The sequence below is a fragment of the Erpetoichthys calabaricus genome, chromosome 3 (genome assembly GCF_900747795.2).
Source record: "Erpetoichthys calabaricus chromosome 3, fErpCal1.3, whole genome shotgun sequence".
In the NCBI taxonomy this organism is placed as follows: domain Eukaryota; kingdom Metazoa; phylum Chordata; class Cladistia; order Polypteriformes; family Polypteridae; genus Erpetoichthys; species Erpetoichthys calabaricus.
The window spans coordinates 8320766-8340976 of NC_041396.2; the positions used below are offsets into that span (position 1 = coordinate 8320766).

At 39.8% G+C, this 20211-nt stretch overlaps 1 long non-coding RNA gene across 3 annotated transcripts in view; it reads left to right on the top strand.

The window, feature by feature from the left end:
• The window catches only part of LOC127527032 (uncharacterized), a 105630-nt gene extending 103385 nt beyond the window's left edge, over positions 1–2245 (top strand). For 2 of the 3 annotated variants that reach the window (XR_007934390.1, XR_007934388.1), the window contains exon 3: positions 2113–2245. This is a non-coding gene — a long non-coding RNA (uncharacterized LOC127527032). Of the gene's footprint in view, positions 1–2073 lie in introns of all 3 variants that reach the window. The other variant, XR_007934389.1, reaches the window with a different exon arrangement.
• The last annotated feature ends 17966 nt before the right edge of the window (positions 2246–20211 follow it).

The following is a 20211-nucleotide window of genomic DNA, read 5'->3' on the forward strand; positions in this document are numbered from 1 at the left end:
TTTTTTCTTTTTTTAAAGGAACTAAAATTTATTCTTACTCATAAATTAATATATGTAAAATAATATTGATAGTAACGAACACTGTATTACATTTCTATTGACTAGCTACCTACTTTACGTTTACACGCTATGCAATTTGAAATCTTTTGTGCTATCGTTGTACCAAACGACTGTGTCCAACTACTCTTAAACGATTACTGTTTCTGAACGTGTTTCTTTAACTTTTTCATTTCATAACATGAACCAGATTAGCACAATTTTATCCACTCTTTTAAGCCTTAAAATATTCATATTGCGAGCCCTTTATAACTGTCAGAGAGCATGTTAAGCTTCTTTTGCTTCAAAGATTATTAAGGTTATTTTTGGTGAGGGAAGGAGACAAACTTTGCCTCACCTTTGATTCAAACATTTATGAAAAAAAAAAAAAGAAAACAAGTCTTACACAAGCAATGAGGCGATTACTAATTGACTGCTAGAAGAAATAAATAACTCCCAGATTCCTTCACAGTTTCTAGAATTTAAGGAATTTAAGCTAGAGTAAGCTGTTAGGCTTATGAAACATTTGGTAATAAACAGTAACTATGTATTGACTACACATGCAAACATTCTGGGCTTAAGTCATGCTGAAGACTTCACTGTTCACTGTATCTATATATATAAAATTCTTTTTGCGTTTGAAAGGGAAACTATGTATGACCACGCGAAATGGAAATTACGTATGACCACAGAACATATTATTATACTGGCCCTCTGTCCACTCTCCTGCTGGTCGGTCGCCTTACCGATCCCTGGCTCCGGTAGGCTCTACGAACAGCAACTTGGGATTCCCCAATGACCAAGGCTCTCATGCTGGGGACACCACGTCCCAAGTCCCGACTCCCGCTGCCTTCCGCGGCCTTCCGCGGAGAGTCATCCGACTCCCAACCTTCATAAAAACAAACTCTGCGGGAGCGACCACAACTACTATGCCCCGGGTGTCGGCCAAACACCCAGGCTGCCTGCACAGCTGCATGTGAGCCTTCACTCGCTCGCTGTCCCGCACCGGCTTTCTCTCTCTCCCCAATGCTTCCTGCTTTTTCCACCCGCAATCTCCTGTCTGTTCTTTCTTTCCATTCTTTTCCTTCCCCTCTATCCAACTCGCACTTCTATTTATCAAGAGGGCATGGTTGCTGTGGCAAATCAGCGGCCCCAGGAACAATCACGGATGTGGACAGTTTCTCACCTGTGCACTTAGGTGAGAAGTGCCCACACAGCGAATCGCCCTGAGAACCGCTTCAGCCACACTACCATACCCCCTCGCTAAGCTGTGAGTGCAGTGATTATTTATTTAAAAATGGTCCTTTTGTCATACGCTGTGGACCCGCTACACCACAGGTTTACATCTAAGAAGATGTACCGACCTCTTCATGTTAAGTTTTGGACTTGGGAATTGTTTGGACCTTCTGCCCGTTAAGCATGGAAGGGCAGCGTCCACATTTCTCAAAATAATTTTTCTCTTAAATCACAGGCACGTAGTGCAAGGTTGTCAGGCAGAAATTTGCAGGATCGCATAGAAAATTTAATTTTTATACCACAGCAGTCGTGTAGCACCTTTCACAAGGGATCTGCTACCGAGAGATGATCCAAATACATTTAAGCTGCTGTTAGTGCTACTTACCTGTTGTGTTATTGCACCTTTAAAATGTACTTTACCCGAAAGCACTCCAGTACTGCTCAATGTATCTTTACTTCTTAAATGTTAATGTTTTACTGTTTAATAATTTATATACTACACTGATTACCCAGTGGCTTCACTCACTGAGTGCTAGGGAAAAAAATAAAATGTAGCATTTATAAAATAAGTTATTAAGTAGTTAAACATTTTGATAAACGAATTTGAAGAACATATAAGAAGCGTATAAATTATTAAACAGTAAAACGTTAACATTTAAGAAGTAAAGATACATTGAGTACTACTGTAGTGGTTTCGGGTAAACTACCTGCCTGACAACCTTGCACTATGTGCCTGTGATTTAAGAGAAAAATTATTCTGAGTTATGTGGACGCTGCCCTTCCATGCTTAATGGGCAGAAGGTCCAAACATTTCCCAAGTCCAATACGTCACATGAACAGGTCGGTACATCTTCTTAGATGTAAACCTTCCATCTTCTTAAAAGAATTCATCACAAAAGCAACCTTGGATGTTGCAGGGTTTTAGTGACCCAAACTCACCTTAAGAGACAGTAAGTAGCCGTGCACCGCAATTTACAAATAGAGTCACAATTCGATGGCGCCGATTACACTCATTCGCAAAGATTTCCACTGTCCAGGGAGCCGACGGGGCACATGAAGTGTCACAAACAGTGCGAGAAGAGAGGACGGAGCCCGAAACTGCGAAGATCTCGACCCAGCGGAGCAGCCAGACATTCCGCATCTCCCAGTGTCCACTTTGTTCTCACGACCCCTCTCCGCTGAAGGCGGTCTCGTCTTCACATTGTTTACAGCTCAGCGCAGTTAAAAACTAGAAAGACGCAAAGCTGTTTTCTTCATCTCTTCTTTTTCTTCATTAGAGGATAATGCTTAGACATTCAAGAATCAAAGGCAATATATAGCAAAATTAGGTTGTGTGGGGAGGGGGGGCATATGGGAATTGGTCAGTGTATGGGGGGGAGGGTAATGAGGTGGAGGTTCGGAGGAGTATTGGTCGTAAAGTTTTATGTATTATGAATATGTTCTTATTAAGTTTGCATATGCTGGGTTTACTGTATGTCCAAATGTCTGTTAATGGTGTTTTCGTTTGATAGCCAAGATTCTGCCAGCTCTCTGGCACTTTTAGTACTGGCCTTAAATTTTACTTGTACATTGTCCCAGTTGAATGTATGTCAGGTTGATTTTGTATGCGTATAGATCAGTGATCGTGAGAATTAGTTGTGTTAGTGAAATAAAGGAGTAGATGGTTGAGCTCCACCCTAGGTGAATGTGGGTCCACAACACAAATGCATTGTATGCAGACACATCTAGAATGTTATAAAACACAACCATTGGCCATCTCCTGGTAATTCTCTGGCAAGTGTAGGTGGCAGTCAGCTTGTCCAGGTTGTCCACTCCACCTTTGTTTTTATTATAGTCCAAGATAATTATGGGCTTTTTGTCACTTGCTGATGACACAGCTGCGTCTTTGTGAAAAGTGGACATAAGTATCACACTCTGGTGTTTTTTTGGACAATATGAAACAACCGTGGTGGTGTCTGTAAAAGCAGATTTTGAAGAAAGTGGAGCCCTGTCCTTCACCTGCAAAATTTCGGCAGGTAGCTCAGGTTTATTTTTTTTTACTGTGCTCACCATGGTAAGTTTCCACCTGAGAAGTTCTTGTCCAAGGTCATAGCTGGTAAAGAAATTGTCACATGTGATATTGTGACCCCGCAGTCCAGTAGTCATATCGTCAGATCAAAACATGTCTTGATGTCACTTACTCTCGTCACAGCAAACCTTGTGATTCCAGGGGTCATTATGATGACATTTGCAGCAGCTGCCCTGCCATGTAAGTCAGGAGGTACTGAGCTCCAACAGATGTTACCACTTTTGGATTTGAATGTTTCAGCAGGAGTGAGTGCAGCTTCAGCATCGGTGACCTCCTCATCAGACTCATCAGATGTGTCTGTGCCTTCTGGTAGATACTGTGCAATGTCTTCCTCCTCGGAAACCTGCTCATCTGTATCATTATGCTGTTCTGTGTCCTCTGCCTCATTTTCAGAAAAGATATGATCCAGAGCTTGGCTTACTGTAAATCTTCTTCTCATTTTTGACTGCTGCAAACAGGAGATGTGTACTATGCAAGTCACCAACGCTAAACTAAATTTGTCTTATGCAAGCCTTACATGTCTGAACAGGTCTGTCTTTGTTTGTTTGTTTTGTTTGTTCAGGTAAAGAGACACACAGGCAAAGAGAGAAGCCCCTCAAAGTGTGTTTAGGATTTTTGTTTTGACCCTAACTATTGTTTTATAACCTTAAATTATAACTGGGTCAAAAATGACCCTACCAACACAAAGGTAATCATTTTCACTAGAGCATTTTATAATTTAGTACAATTGTTTTTTTTGTTTTATTTTAATTAAATACAGATTCCTGACAAAGTCAAAAAGCCTTGATGCAATAAACAAAATTAGGTAGTAGTTTTATGCATTTAAAAAGTAAAACGGGTCGGTGCTGACCCTAACACAAGAGGAAAAACAGTGGTATAAACAACAAAAGGAATCTGATTGAGTGAAATAGAGTGTCGGAGAAACTCTAAAGTTGAAGTTCACAAAGTCACACTGTGCCCAAAATAAAAAAGAATTTGTCAGATATCAAAGTCGCCATGAAAAGGCGAGTCGTAGCCCACCATCTGAGTGTCATATGGAAGCTTATTAGGGTAAAGAGAAGAAAAAAAAATAGGCACACAGTGGGAAAAAAAGCTTGAAATGTCAACTTTAATCTCGAAATTTCCACTTTAATCATATTTTGTCATTAAAGTATAATATCATAAACTTCATCTTAAAATCTTTAATTTATTAGTTTCTCAAATCCCATCGTAACTAGAGTAGCACGTTAAATGCTTTGTTTTGTATGTGTTCTTCTGTGTGCACTATGTGTGTGAATCACTACGTGCTTCTTAAATGGGCTTTCTCTTCCTCCGACAGGACACAGAATCCATTATATTCATGATATTAGAGCTCTCTTAATAATTTAAATACTGAGATGTATACTTTATATCATTTTCATGATGATAGGATTTAAAGCATGTATTAAACATGGGAACACGGCGTCGCAGTGATAGTGACGAGCTGGCGCCTCATCCAGAGATTGTTCCGGCCTCCCGCAAGATGCTTTCTGTACCATTCACGACCTTCAATGAAGTAATTCATTGCAGCAATACTGTCTCTTTCAAATGTACTAACCTCCAATTCATGTCCTTCCTTTTCTTTCTCCAAGTAACCAATCATCACACGATCATCTCTGTAATAGATGTCAAGCCATCTGTAGTCTTAGAATGCTGATTCTTCAAAACTTTTAAAGAACATTGAAATATCTTCGTAGTACATGTTTGATTATTATATCCATCTATCCTTCCACTGTCGCGCCAGTCCCAACAAGAATACAGAGTGAGGTAGGAACAATCCTGAATGGGCCCCAGATTATTTAAATAATGTGAACACTTTATCTGTATATAGCAATATTATAACTGTATCGCAAGTTTACATTGAGGTGATTGTACTTACAGGAAAGGCTCTGAAGCGTTTGCCGTATGAGAGCAGTTCAAATAGACAGGAAGGCTGAGGCGGTGTGTGCTTGATGCTGTATACTGATAATTCTTTATCCAATCAGCTGATGTAGAGCTGTGATTCCACACTCAGATACAGTGATTTAAGTACTCCGAGAGGTGCAGTGAGAGTAATATGGAAAAAGATGATCCGCTGTGGCAACCCCAAACTGGAGCAGCTGAAAAAAAAAGTGTCACTGTGTCACTTTTTTCACATACAGTTGTTTGTTTGTGATGTATTTTTTAGTTAGTCAGATGACTCCACAAGAGAGGCAGGTGTATGGTGAAGTGGAGCCACTCAGGTTCACTCTTATGGAGTCATTTACATGCTCATCTGTCAGTCTTGTTCTGAACTTTGATTTCATGACATTCACGTCAGACTCACAAGGTATGAAGACCCAAACAAAGCAGACATTTTCAGAACCCATTGGTGAAGATTCTTATAGTTATCTGGCTCTACTAAGCTCCAGAAATGCTGAGAATGCTGTTGAGACGTTAACTGCACATTATTTTAAAGCTTTACTTATATATAATATATAAAATCCAATGTCTGACTGTCTGTCCACTTTTCACAGGAGAACTACTTAAAGGATTTATATTGGGTTTTTTTCTGTAATTTGCTTGAACATTCCGGTTGATTTTGCAACTTCTCTCATTTTGCTATGAATCATGCGGTAACGATTTATTTGCGCAAATTCAAGAAACATGCAGTGGGCCGAGGGGAGGGGTCTTCCTCACTCACTCGCCAGCTTCAGGGTGTGTTCCTTAACTCCGCTTAGCTAGCAAACGAGAGAACAATTGAATTCAACTTTGTTTGATATTTAAAATAAAGTGTTACTTAGGTCTTGATGAGTTTGAGTCCGAATATTCTCTTAAGTGTATGCCACATTGAAAAGAGAGATTGCAATTCAGATTGTGAAAAAAGCGTTGGAAAAAAGATGGACTGATTGTCTCTAAACAGAGTTTTAGGACTTCTCTTTTCAATTTCCAGGCTGAAGTTAAGATAATGAAACAAAACTTCTTTGCCGATTTAGTATCCCATCACTCAAAGAATCCTAGGGTCTTATTTAATTCAATTAATGCGGCTATTCACCCTCACTCTGCAATGGGATTAAATAGCATTGTTCATTCATGTGACCAGTTTCTATCATTCTTTGTCATCAAAATCGATACTATCCGCCGTGGCATTGTTCAAACTGACTATAAACTTCCTACTGTTAATCATACCATTGTCTTAGAATCCTTTGATCTTGTCTCACTTTCACAACTAAAAAGAACTATTGACACCCTTAAACCGGCCCCCAGTCCTCTGGATATTGTACCACCACGTTTCTTAGTGGAAGCCTTTGATGTGTTGGGCCTACCCTTAATAGCTATTATCAATGATTCTATTAGTTCAGGGGTTGTGCCCTCAGTTTTTAAACATGCTGCAGTCTGTCCCAGTCTAAAAAAGGCAGAATTAGATCCTGGAGTTTTAGCCAATTTTCGTCCAATTTCCCAACTGCCGTTTCTGGTTAAAATTCTAGAAAGAATCATTTATAATCAATTGGTTGATCACCTTAACTCCAATAATTTATTTGAGATCTATCATAGTGTTGAAACGGCACTCCTGAAAGTGTTCAACGACATCTCTCTTATTACTGACTCAGGTGATGCGGCAGTCCTTGTCCTCCTTGACCTGTCCGCTGCCTTTGACACTATTGACCATGAGATACTGTATTGCTGTTGTGACTTGAACATCTTGTTGGGCTTAAAGGGGCTACACTTTTCAGTGACTTTTAATTCCTCTTCTTCATCTACATTATTTTATTCTCTATATACCTTCACCCTATTGGAGCGATTTTTAGGAAGTTTAACATTTCTTTTCACTGCTATTCTGATGATACTCAGGTTTTTATTCCTGTCTGCAACTCTACAACAAATCAACTCTACAACTGTCTTTCTGAACTAAGATCCTGGATGGCTAATAATTTTCTTGATCTAAATCAAAATAAAATGAAGGTGCTTATAGTGGGTCCATCAGCTAAAGCCCAAATTGGTCTTGGACTCGGCTCTTTCTCTGTCTTTTCCAAACCTCAAGTCCGCAATCTTGGTGTTACCTTTGATAGTAACCTCTCTTTTGAGAAACAAGTAAATTCTGTAATCAAGAGTTGCTTTTCCTAACTTCGTCTATTAGGTAAGATAAAGTCTTTTATATCTTCTAGGGATCTTGAGATAGCTACCCATGCGTTTATTTTTTCTCGCCTCGATTACTGCAACTCGCTGTATTCTGGGATTAGCAAATCTCTAATACACAGGTTACAGTGTAGTCGCTTTCTGGTTGTTTCTCCTATTTTAGCTTCTTTACACTGGCTGCCTGTCAGTTTTCAAATTGATTTTAAAATCTTGCTGCTAGTTTTTAAATCTTTACATGGGCTTGCTCCTGCCTATTTTCTGAACTGTGTGTTTTACATCAGCCATCTAGAATACTTAGATCTTCTTGTCAGCTGTCTCTGGTTGTCCCTCGTACCAAGTGTAAAACCAAGGGGGACAGACAGGGCTTTTGCAGCTGCTGCGCCTCGCCTGTGGAACTCTTTACCTCATCATATAAAGGAGTCGTCTACAACTGAAGTGTTCAAAACAAGATTAAAAACTCATTTCTATTCACTTGCATTCCGTGACATTCAGTAATACTGATGGTTTCCTCTTTGTGATTATATAACACTAGCAAAATACCCGTGCTTCGCAGCGGCGAAGTACTGGTTTAAAATTTTAAATAATAAACTGATGGAAAATATACCAATAATTATTTGTTAAGGATCTCTTTGTATACCATGTTGTCAGTTCGCCCCTCTGGTTGTAATATGACCAAGCTGTGCGCTGAGCTTACTCTTGAGCATGCAACGTATAGTTGGCCAGGTGAAAAGCAATCTTGCCTCAAATCAATGCCAACCTTTTGTAGGGTATGTCTCTAAGACTTATTAATTGTCATTGCGAAGCAGAACCTTACTGGAAATTGTAGGCGTTTGAATTGAAATGGGAGATCAGAGGGTATAACGGGGATGCGAGGAATAAAAACTCTCTCCCCTGAGCCACCGGCAGTAAAAATAGTTGCCTCAATTAGGTTGTTTTGCAGGCATGTGACCTGAATTCTCGTGCCGTTACAAAGTTTCGGTGGCTGTAAGTTTCTCAGTAACATTATTGGTGCCCCAACCTTCAAAAGTAGATTATACTCAGGAGTGCCTGGAGGATTCAGAGTGTGGACCGAGCTGCAGGCTATGGACGTATATATGTATGTAAGTAGGATTCAGTTAGCGTTGGGAACACGCGTACCAAATTTCTTGAAGATGGGCCCATTAAGTAACAAAGACCGTTGGAAAGTTCAATATAGCGGCCAACAGTGGTGTCATACCACCGAAATAAGTACGTACATCGGTTTCGGTTAGCGCAGGGAAGCCACCTACCAAATTTCGTGAAGATGGGGCCAGAAATAAGAAAGTTTAACATGGCGGACGTTGTCGACCGTTATGACCGTTACGTGTAGAATTTAGAAATAAAACCTGCTTAACTTTTGTAAGTAAGCTGTAAAGAATGAGCCTGCCAAATTTCAGCCTTCTACCTACACAGGAAGTTGGAGAGTTAGTGATGAGTGAGTCAGTGAGGGCTTTGCCTTTTATTAGTATAGATGTATATGTGTATGTATATATGTGTGTGTGTGTATATATATATATATAAATATATAGTAATATATATGTGTGTGTGTGTATGTATATTATATATATATGGTTTTGGCAGCCAAACGCTTTTTTCCAACCTAGAAGATGTCTCTTGAGATCCGTTTAATCGCCTCGTTGATTGCATGTCTTCCAAGCTAGTTTCAATACCCATTTCCTGCACCGAGTCATCTCCCCTTTTATGAGTGACTGTGTTAGTGGCCGTACTTCGCACAGGTCTTTGAACGCACTGAATACTTGTAACTGGTGTTGCCTGTCGGCTACTTTCGACAGGGAATGTAAGCAATTGTCGAGTAACAAAAATTATTTGTAAATGATTTCGCATTGAAGAAATAGTAAAAACTTGATCACTTGGGTCAATAGCTAAAGAAATACACACAGCAAATGCAATTGAGAATACACCAGAATCTGTATGATTTAATTGTTGCTGTGCGTCTTCATGTTGAATTTTTTATCAGCGTTTAAACCATCATAATAGGTACACACCCCGTGAGTCACTCGTTCAGTAGCTGCAGAAGGTAATATTTGAATATGTTTTGCATTTTGTGGAATGGGCATTATAGGTATGTCAGGAGTCCACATTTGCAAAACCTCTTGAGGTTGGAAAATAGTATGTGCAGCTAAAATTTTGTTGAATTTGCTCATGTGATCTGTTGATAAATAATCATTATTTACCAACTCATTCATTGCAAAATCTGACAGTGGTAAGATCACTCCTTCCATAACACTAAACACAAACACTAAATAGACACTAACAGTAAAAAACGGCAACACCACCGGGAACAACACTAAATGAGATAAAGTAAAAGTCTACTAAACACTAAAGTACAAAAACGAAGTAGAAAGTAACAGTAAACCGCAACACCGCCGGGAACACCGGCACACCGCGTCTACTAAACACTAAGAAACACTAAGTAGAAACACTAAAGGAAAAAATACTATTTGGTAAGTATCGCGTCTACTAAACAGTAAATCAGTAAAGGAGAAACGACTAAACACTATGGAAAAAGAACGGCAAGACCGCGTCAGCTGCGGAGCTCAGCTCGGAGCGAAATGAAGTGAATGAAATCAGGTGAATGGGAGGGGAGATGATCACGTGACTCCAACACCCGCCTTAACTCTCCATCCCTCCACAAACACAGTCTCTCGGATCCCAACTCTCCTTTATATATATAGATTACTTATATTTATTATGTATTTTATTTTGTGTTCATATATTTTATTTCTATTTATGTTTTATGTTAATTGTTTTGTTTTTCTATTATTCTATTATTGTAAAGCACTTTGGCCACAGCATTACTATGTTGTTTTAAATGTGCTATATAAATAAATTGACATTGACATTGACATTGTGGATTGTGATTTTGTGTTAAAAGGATCGTGATATAATTTTTTGGAAAGATCGCCCTCCCCTAATTTCACTAATTAAGTTTTCAAATTTATGTAGGATTCCCTTTGGTGAGCTACTTGGAAAGGGGTTGCAAGCTACCGGTAGCTCGCGAGCGATGTGTTGGAGACCCCTGCACTACGGAGTTTGTGAGTGTTTTTGGGAGTATGAGTCATATGGGGCTGAAAATTTGAATGATTTTGACCGTAAGACGATCAAACTGACCATCACTAATGCTTATCATAGCCCACCAGTGACAGTGTTCAAATACATATTGGTGCCAATGGGCTGAGATGCTAAAGAAACTTTCACATTCAGCAGTTTCTGACGTCAATGTGTACTGTAGATGCACGTTTGTACTGTGGAAGAAACAAAATCAGAATATGAATTTAAAAATGAAGATCTTCATTTAGGCTCATATCCTTGTTCCAAAAGGCTTATTCTCACCTGGAAAAAGCTGTCAGCACTGTGTTTTTTGATTTCTCCAGTGCTTTCAATACCATCCAAACATCTCTGTTAAAGGGTAAAGTCTGAGATATTTCTCTTTTATCTGTACACCTACGACTATAAATATAACACCAGGTCATGTTACTTGCTAAAATTCTCAGATGATTCTGAACTTATGGGGTGTATTGATAAAGTGGAATGAGACTGAGGAGAGGAGTCCGGTGGAAAAGTAGTTTCTTGGTGCAAAGAGAATTGTCTGCATCTTAACATCAGCAAAACCAAAGAACTGGTTATTGACTTTTGACCCACCAAATAACCTCTACGTCCGGTCACTGTTCAAGGAGTGGATATAGAGGTGGTCCGCTCCTACATGTATTTGGGGGTTCACATTAATGACAGGTTAGACTGTTCTCGCAACACAGAGGAACTATATAGGAAAGGACAGAACAGGCTCTTTTTTCCTGGGTAGTGATATCCTTCTCGTTGTGACAGCAGTTATGACTTTGCTTAAATGAATTAGTGACCCAAAAGGTTTGCACCATGAAGATGCGCTACTCAATACTGTACACCACCATCCTGATGAGAAGTCGAGCGACTGAGTGAAGGGGTACGGGCGGTATGCACCCAGAAGTTGCAAACGGAGGTTAAATGTTGCGATGGCTGTCCGGCGCCTTCCTCACCGCTCCGATGCTGTGCCAACCCGGCTTGGTTCAATTCTCTAACAGAATAAAAACCAAATGATTATTATTTGTAAGACCACTTAGGTACGTAAGTAAATGGAATAAAAAACAAAAAAAAAACAGGACAGCTAATACTGAATCCACAAATCCTTTTCTGTATTACTTTTAAACAATGGGTATTGGTTTAAAACATAAAACTTGAGAGGATGCAAATAGTTTTTTTCCTGTTCGTTATAGTTTTAGCAGAGTAGGTTTAAAATATATTAAATATTCATATTTTTAAAAAAGTTTCTGTTTAAATTCTACAGTAAACTGTCTCATCTGTCTAAAGTTGGACATTTACTCCTGATGCTTTAAAGTCCTGGCCCCAAGTAGAAAAGCTCGGAGGTTCTGTTCTCATTTGGCATTCTAGTACCCCATATTCTATAATGAATCTTCACAAAACTGTCTAAAACATAGTTTTCCATCTTAAAAATGATGGAAGATTAAGATCGTTTCTAAATAGACCCATCTATCCATTATCCAACCCGCTGAATCCAAACACAGGGTCACGGGGGTCTGCTGGAGCCAATTCCAGCCAACACAGGGCACAAGGCAGGAACCAATCCCAGGCAGGGTGCCAACCCACCGCAGGACACACACAAACACCAAGCACACACTAGGGCCAATTTAGAATCACCAATCCACCTAACTTGCATGTCTTTGGACAGTGGGAGGAAACCAGAGTGCCCGGAGGAAACCCACGCAGACACGGGGAGAACATGCAAACTCCACGCAGGGAGGACCCGGCAAGCGAAACCAGGTCCCCAGGTCTCCCAACTGCGAGGCAGCAGCGCTACCCACTGTGCCACCGTACCACCCTTCTAAATAAATCAGATACTGAGAAATTAATTCCTGTGTTTATTTCTAGTAGAATTGACTAGTACAATTTGTTATTCACTGGCTGTTCAAATCATTCTTTATGCAGCTTTCAGTTAATTCAAAATGCTGTTGCAAGAATTTTTACAAGAACTATAAAGTATGAACACATAGTTGCAGCTCTCAAGTCCTTACATTGGCTCCCCGTTATGTTTAGGGCAAATTTCAAAATCCTTCTTTTAACATAATGTGGACCACCAGGCTTGGAATCGCCACCTGAACCTGACACAGACAAGCGTGGGACACAAGTTCAAGGCACTCATGATTTTTTTGTTCTTTTTCTTTGTGGGAAACACTTTCCCCATTTCCCACAGGCACAACACAGTCTCAGCACAAGCATAGCACAATACTCTTCCTTCTCATTTTCTCTTTTCTTTCTCCTCCACCCATCTGGTCAAGCTTCGACTTCCTCCTCCCGACTCTGGCTCCTCAAGTAGTGGCTGCCATAGTTCATTGATCACTTAATGCACAGGTATTGTTGGTTTTGTTTATGTTTAATCAGTTTCTATACAATTCTTTTGTGTTTTAACAAATCTGTATTTATATGTGTACTAGTTATGTATTTACTAATTAGTATAATCTATACTAACTGAGAATTGTTCATAGTATTCTGTGCCTGCACTCAGTGAAGAGCACTATACAAAAAAAAAGTTAATTAGGCACTGGTGCACAGCCCGTTTCTTTTCTGCATTGGTCTCTCTCAGGGGGCTGCATGGTGCCTGGATCAGGTGGAGGTGGCACAGATCGCCACCACCGAAGTATTGGAAAAGACAGCTGAGAATAGTGGGGATTACAACAGATTGTGGATCCCAGAAGAATATAATAATTCTATACTCATATAGTCTATTAGGAATACAACTGAAATGAGGAAACAAAAAGGCCAAATTAAAATAATGGGGTTTAGCAGTTTTTTTAAAAATGATTCACACTATTAGCCTGGCATATTGTCTGTTCTGAAAGGCAACTGACTCTGCAGCACCATTGAACAAACAACATGAAGACCAAGGCACACTCCAAACATGTCAGAGACAAAGTTGTGGAGAAGTAGAGATCAGGGTTGGATTATAAAAAAATATCCCAAAAAATGTATTGAAATTAAGTTCTTTTTTTAGTGAGTGTCTGTCATCAGTTGAGATCATTTCCAATTTTTTTTCAATATTGCCCTCTTACACATGCATATCAGATCCTCTATGTCAGCCCTAAGAATGTTATGTGCTACATGTCTGGTAAACTGCTGGAGCTTGTTTAAATTTTTGTTTCTCTTACTATTAAATCATGCAGTGAAGCTCAAAGTGATGTCAACAGTATGAATAAGTTTAAAGAAGATGAAAGTCAACCAAGTGTTACTTCATACAGTATCTCTCAGTATTTTCATATCTTCTTTATATCTCATACCATGACCAAGCCCTAGACAAACTGGATTTTCAAACTGAACACTGTAACTTATCCCCTCCAGGATGGGCAGTCATCTCCACAGTCGGCTTGTTTTTCATATCACCTTCATTTTTGCAGTTCGGTATTGCTGAATTTTATGTCATAGACAAATAACCAGTCCACTATACCTTACCAAAACACCTTTATTATATTATTATATGTCTTCTGCTTTGTGGGTGTCTCTTGCTGAGCCCTCTGCTTCTCTTTCTTCCTTCATTAGCCAGTTACTTTGAGTCTTTTCATTTGATTTTCAGTTTCTGAGACCGACAGGAGATGTAAACATCTTAATTTCATCTGAAAATCTGTTGCTCTAATATGACACCTTAGAATATCTTCTTAATTTGCTTTACAAAATAGGGCAAATTATTCATTTCTATGAGTCGAGAGCAATTAATTTTATTGTTACAAAGGTTTAAAAATTACAGCTCCTAAATATTGGAACTTTATAAGTAGGCTTTAGAGTCCAATTACTTTTCAGTTAATTTCTCAATGTAAAATTCCAGGCATTTCGATTTTCTTGGTTCAAAGGCACTTAATAAGATTTTATTATAAGTACATCATTTGGTTCTCCTGAACTTCCAAACAGGTCATCCACCTGAAGCTAAGCACGTTCAGGCCTGGCCAGTACTTGGATGTAAGATGAACCAGGAGAAACTTAGGTTGCTGCTGGAAAAGGTGTTGGCAAGGCCAGCAGGGTGCACTTAGCTTACCCTGTGGTCTGAATGTGGGTGCCAATGCCACAGTGCAGTGACAGGAACACCGTACTGTAAAAACAGCACTGCACTTTGGAAGTGACTTAAAACTGAGGTCCTGAATCTCTGTGGTCATTAAGGTTCCCTTCATAAACAGTACAGTGTATCCCGATGTCCAGGCTAAATTGCACACCACGGCCTGGTCATTCTGGCCCTCTAATGTTCCCCTCTCCCTATCTGACTATCTCTCTCACCCCTTCACCTCGCAGCTCATGTGTGGTGAGCGTACTGATGCAAAAATGGCTACCATCACATCATCCTGATGTATGCTGCACATTTGTGGTGGTTGAAATGACTCCGCACTCACTGTGTAAAGCATTTTGAGTAGTGAAGAAAGCTCTATATAGATGTAAAACATCATTAATATTATTATTATTATCATTGGTTGAGTCTTTGCTGCTCTCACGCATGCACGTAGGAGGATCATCTTCCAGGTTTATTGGTGGTAATTTATACCACTCCAGGGCGTGAGGGGGTGCAGTCACTAACTGTCATCAATTTGGTCACCTACTGCAAAGGCAATTGACTCCACTCCTACCGATCAGACGACTATAAAAGAGTGGATCCCCCAGAAAAAGGCGTCTCATTTCAGGCCTGAACTAGCAGCAGCACAGAGCTCCCAACAAATGTCTGATCTACTGAATTAAATATTTTTAAAGAATATCATGAAGAATTCTTTTTGTTTTCATTAAATTGCCTGTAATGCCATTCAGCATTTTTTGTTTGTTTTTATTTACTTTAAGATTAAAATGGATGGCCTGGCTGGCTCCGTAACACTTCTTTGATGTCCACAAGTGTCCTTCCACCTGTCCAGAAATGCAGAGTCATGCTCCCCTTTTTATGTCATGCGGAATAACAAATTCTACAGATTTAGAGATAATAGTGGCTCTGTCAAATATGTACTTTCACAAATTAACCATTTTTTTGTAATCAACCCTTTGGGAAATATTGATATCACACATAAAAGATAAAGACAACTTTCTGCAGTAATTTAGAAGAAACTGAACTGATCTTATTTGTAATTTTGATGAAGAATGTAAACGGTCAAACTCCCCAGATCTCCACAGGAAGGCTAATGTCTACATCTTAGCTATTAATTCAATCAAACAACATGTCTTTAAACTATCTGGAGAAGAGCAATCAGGCTGATTAGAGGACTGAGACGGCCCTGCCTGTTATTTCCATTAGGCTACAGATTGTCATCACATATGATGACAATGTGATCCAACAGTCTCCCACCATGAATCAATCTGCAAGCCTTTCAAGGAACACCAAATGAGCTCCATTACTGGCCCCAAACACAGCATGGCGGTTTATGACCCCATTTTTTTCACCTGCTGCACACATTGTGATATTTCCACTCTATTGTCCTGGGATTTCTATTTGTAGCTCAGTGTCTGATCAAATTTAGCCCATGTTTCCTGAAAACCTGATTCATCCACAAAAACACAGGACATGCACTTTAGAACAGTAAAACTATGTCACAATGCATACTGAACAATAAACATGAATGCAATACGGTTATCTGAATACTAAAGGGAATTGTGGAGTTTATCCAGTAATGAAATGCACCGACTAAATGAATACAGGAAATACTTGGAGTCTATTCCTATAGATCACCTTAGATTACCTGCACATACAACTTCAAATGGTACCTTGTAGATCTTCTTCACTGTCACCAAATTCCTCTTCCAGAGCCGGTCAATGTTTACTTACAGTGCTGATATTCTGAGATACATTGTTGTCTTGATTGATTTTTTCTTTTATGTCTTTCAAGCAGATAACATTCTTGCCCAGAATCATATTTACTATAGTAGTCTACAGTTCAGCTGTAAATTTTGCCCGTCTCCATCAGCACATGGTCTTCCTTCCACCCTTTGGTGAACAAAAATCAGGTGCTTTTCATGGTAGCTAAGTGTTATTCAAACAGAATGTACTGTATATGTATCATTTGATGTATTGTTTCTTGTGGTAACAATAGTACTTATCGATTCTTCCTCTTGAAAACACATATAATTGATCCAACTGTTGATCTGCTGAGATGAGGTCTGAACTCTTATGGCTGCTTCATTCAATGTCAGCCCAGTGTAATTACATTATCAGTTATTGATGCCCTTATTTTATTTAACACAGGGTGGCGCAGGGAGATGGGATATTTTCAATTGATGCTCAATGCACGAATAAACACGTTACAAAATACATTTAATGTATTGTACAGAATATGCCATTAATGATGGTAATCAATATTCATTCAATATTAATTTTATGTTTTGAAAAAAACATCATGAAGGTGTTGTCTATTTCTCTGTACTCTGACAGCATGTTGTGGAAATTCTGCAATGCTCGACGTAACATGTCAAGAGGAATGTTGGCGATTTCCTCTTCAGTTCTCCTTTTTAGTTCTCCTTTAGTTTGTAGGGGTGGAACTTCAGTATTCTTTGCACACTTCATTGCCCCAACTGTAGCGATGATGCGTGTTGTGAAATGGAGCAGCGAGGGCTCCTCGCGATTGCAGCTCAAACAGCCTCAATATTCTCTGGTGTGCGGGCTGCTTGAATACCACCTGGGGTCTTCTTATTTAAGGCTGAACCCATTTCTTCAAAATTACACACCTATGTTGTAATCTCATGAGCAGACGGGACATGATCTTTACATCCTAACTGGTGATGACACCGAAATTCCCAGCAGTCAGCAGCAGCAGCCACGCTTTCACCATTGTTATAAAAGGCTTTAACAGCGAATGCTCTGTTCACACCACTCCACTGCTTCATTATAACAAATGGCAAGGGGTTCAAAATGAGGTTGCATTGGTCCCAAACAACTGCTGACGCCCCAGGGTCACCAACACCTAGTTCCAAAATTTCCCATTTCCCTGTGCTACCCTCTATATATCTAGTTTGCCTTTCAAGACCCCTTCCAGCATTTCCACCTTGCATTTGCACATCCCCAGCTTTGCACTCAACAACTCTATTTCCTACACCTTCTGCTTCCATTGTGTTTGATTGAAGTGACTGATCTGGTGTGCCCCTTTATGTGTGACTTGGTAATGAACTGCAGATCAACAGTTTTGTACTTCTGCATTCTCACAGAGCGTAAAGAACTCACACAGCTGCCCCAGATATTTCGAGATTTAGAAGATCACGAGAGGATTGCAAACAAGTAAACTCTCAGGACAAATCTGTACTTTGTGCCATCATTTGTTTAAGATACTTTGCTAATTACATAATGTTAATTTTCACTCGTATGCAGATGACACCCAGTTATACCTTTCATTTAAATCAAATGAAGTTTCTCCAATGTTGTCTTTAATTAGTTGTGTTAGCGAATTAAAGGAGTGGATGAATGAGAACTACTTGTCTTTAAATACAGATAAAACAGAGATGTTAACTGTTGGAGGGAATGATGCTGATCACAACAATATTTTGTCATCATTTAACTCCGTTGGAATCCCAGTCAATTTTACTGAATCAGCCCACAATCTAGGAGTTATCTTTGACTCTAGCATGTCATTTAAAGCGCATATCACAAAGTTGTCCAAAACATGTTTCTTCCATCTTAAAAATGTTAGGAAATTAAGGCACTTTTTAAATAAACAGGATTCTGAGAAACTAATTCATGCATTTATCTCTAGTAGGATTGACTACTGCAATGCGGTGTTCACTGGATGTTCAAACTGTTCTCTATACAGCCTCCAGTTAATCCAAAATGCGGCTGCAAGAATTATTACAAGAACAAGAAAATACAAACACATAACTCCAGTTCTTAAATCCTTACACTGGCTCCCGGTTAAGTTTAGGGCAGATTTCAAAATCCTTCTTTTAACATATAAAGCATTAAATTGATCGAGGTCCGGCTTACTTGTCTGAACTTATCATGACTTACAAACCAGAGCGCACATTAAGATCTCAAGATGCCAGTCTGCTTATGATTCCAAGGATTAATAAAATAACAATGGGAGGTCGAGCTTTTAGTTACAGGGCCCCTAAACTGTGGAATGGTCTGCCTGCTACTATAAGAGATGCCCCTTCTGTCTCAGCTTTTAAATCACGGCTGAAGACTCACTACTTCAGTTTAGCATATCCTGACTAGAGCTGCTGATTAACTGTACAGACTGCATCTCTGTTGTTAGTCATTAGCACTAAAACATAAGTAACATGACAGTTATAATTGTATAATAACCCTCACTTATTATGTCTTTCTTCTCAGTACTCAAATGTGGCACTTGGTGCCACGGCCCACCTGCCAAGTTGTTTTGCCTGCCTAAGGAAAAGTCATCCCAGATGGAGGATCGCAGGAATCGTGGGAAAGAGGGGTCCTTTCATCGGATTGGCTGGCCCAGCACTGTTTTAGCCGTGGAATGGCCAAATGGGGGAGGCAGCTTGAAGGATGAGGTCTCCAGGACTCTACACAAATCCAAATCTTATTATGGGATATATCATCTACTGTTAAATTCTGCTCTGTACTTCTAAAATTTATATTTTTTATTTCTTACTATATTGAGGATTTGTTCTGTTCTGTGTACTGCATTGTATTGTATTGACCCCCTTCTTTTGACACCCACTGCACGCCCAACCTACCTGGAAACGGGTCTCTCTTTGAACTGCCTTTCCCAAGGTTTCTTCCATTTTTTCCCTACAAGGTTTTTTTTGGGAGTTTTTCCTTGTCTTCTTAGAGAGTCAAGGCTTGGAGGGTTGTCAAGAGGCAGGGACTGTTAAAGCCCATTGCGGCACTTCCTGTGTGATTTTGGGCTATACAAAAATAAACTGTAACTGTGTAAACTGTAATTGTGTTTTCCATTTGTTAGTTCAATAGAAAGTGAAGAGAATTCTGTGAAGTGAATGTGAAATCATATAGAGTTCATTTGAAGTTAGTAGAACTATATCACTTGTCACAAACTCCACTGAGTCATAGCAAGGTTTGGGGCAGACACTCGTATATTTGGTATCCTGGCTGCAAAGTTGCGAAAATGTAAACAGCACTGAAGTGCACAAAACCGAGTCCAAAACAGAACTGAGGGAATAGGGAAAAGATGGAGGCTTTTAAAGGAGAAGACAGGAAGTGAAATCAAAGGGGTCGGGCTCACAAGGGTCTTCAGCCATAGGCATGAGCCTGGACATGACATCACAGGGGCCAGAGCCAGCAAGGTCTTCCTCCATAGGCTTGGACCAGGAAGTGATGTCAAGAGGGCCAGGTGGAATGTCCCGTGAATGGTCTGCAGGAAAGGGAGAAAAAGAGTCAGTGCACTCTGCCACATCCTGGAATTGCCCATATTCAAACCCTTTAGCTGCCTCCCATGCGCATGTATGACAAGGCCCCCCCTTCAGCGACCCTAACCGAGATGTTGTGAACCCGAGAAAGAGTGTTGGTGTTGGCGTGAAGACAGCCCCGATGATGAATGAGTGAAAACTTGTATGGCTGGAGGTCAAGAAACCACCGGGTTGCAGCGGTCCGGTGCCGCTAAGATTCACACCGTCAAGATGATGGTGATTTATTTATTTTTATACAGGATTCCAGGGATGCTCCCAGCTTGGGCTCGACCCGCACACACTCACAAACAGAGACAAAATAAAGCACACTGGGAACTAGTAACAATTAAAAAATA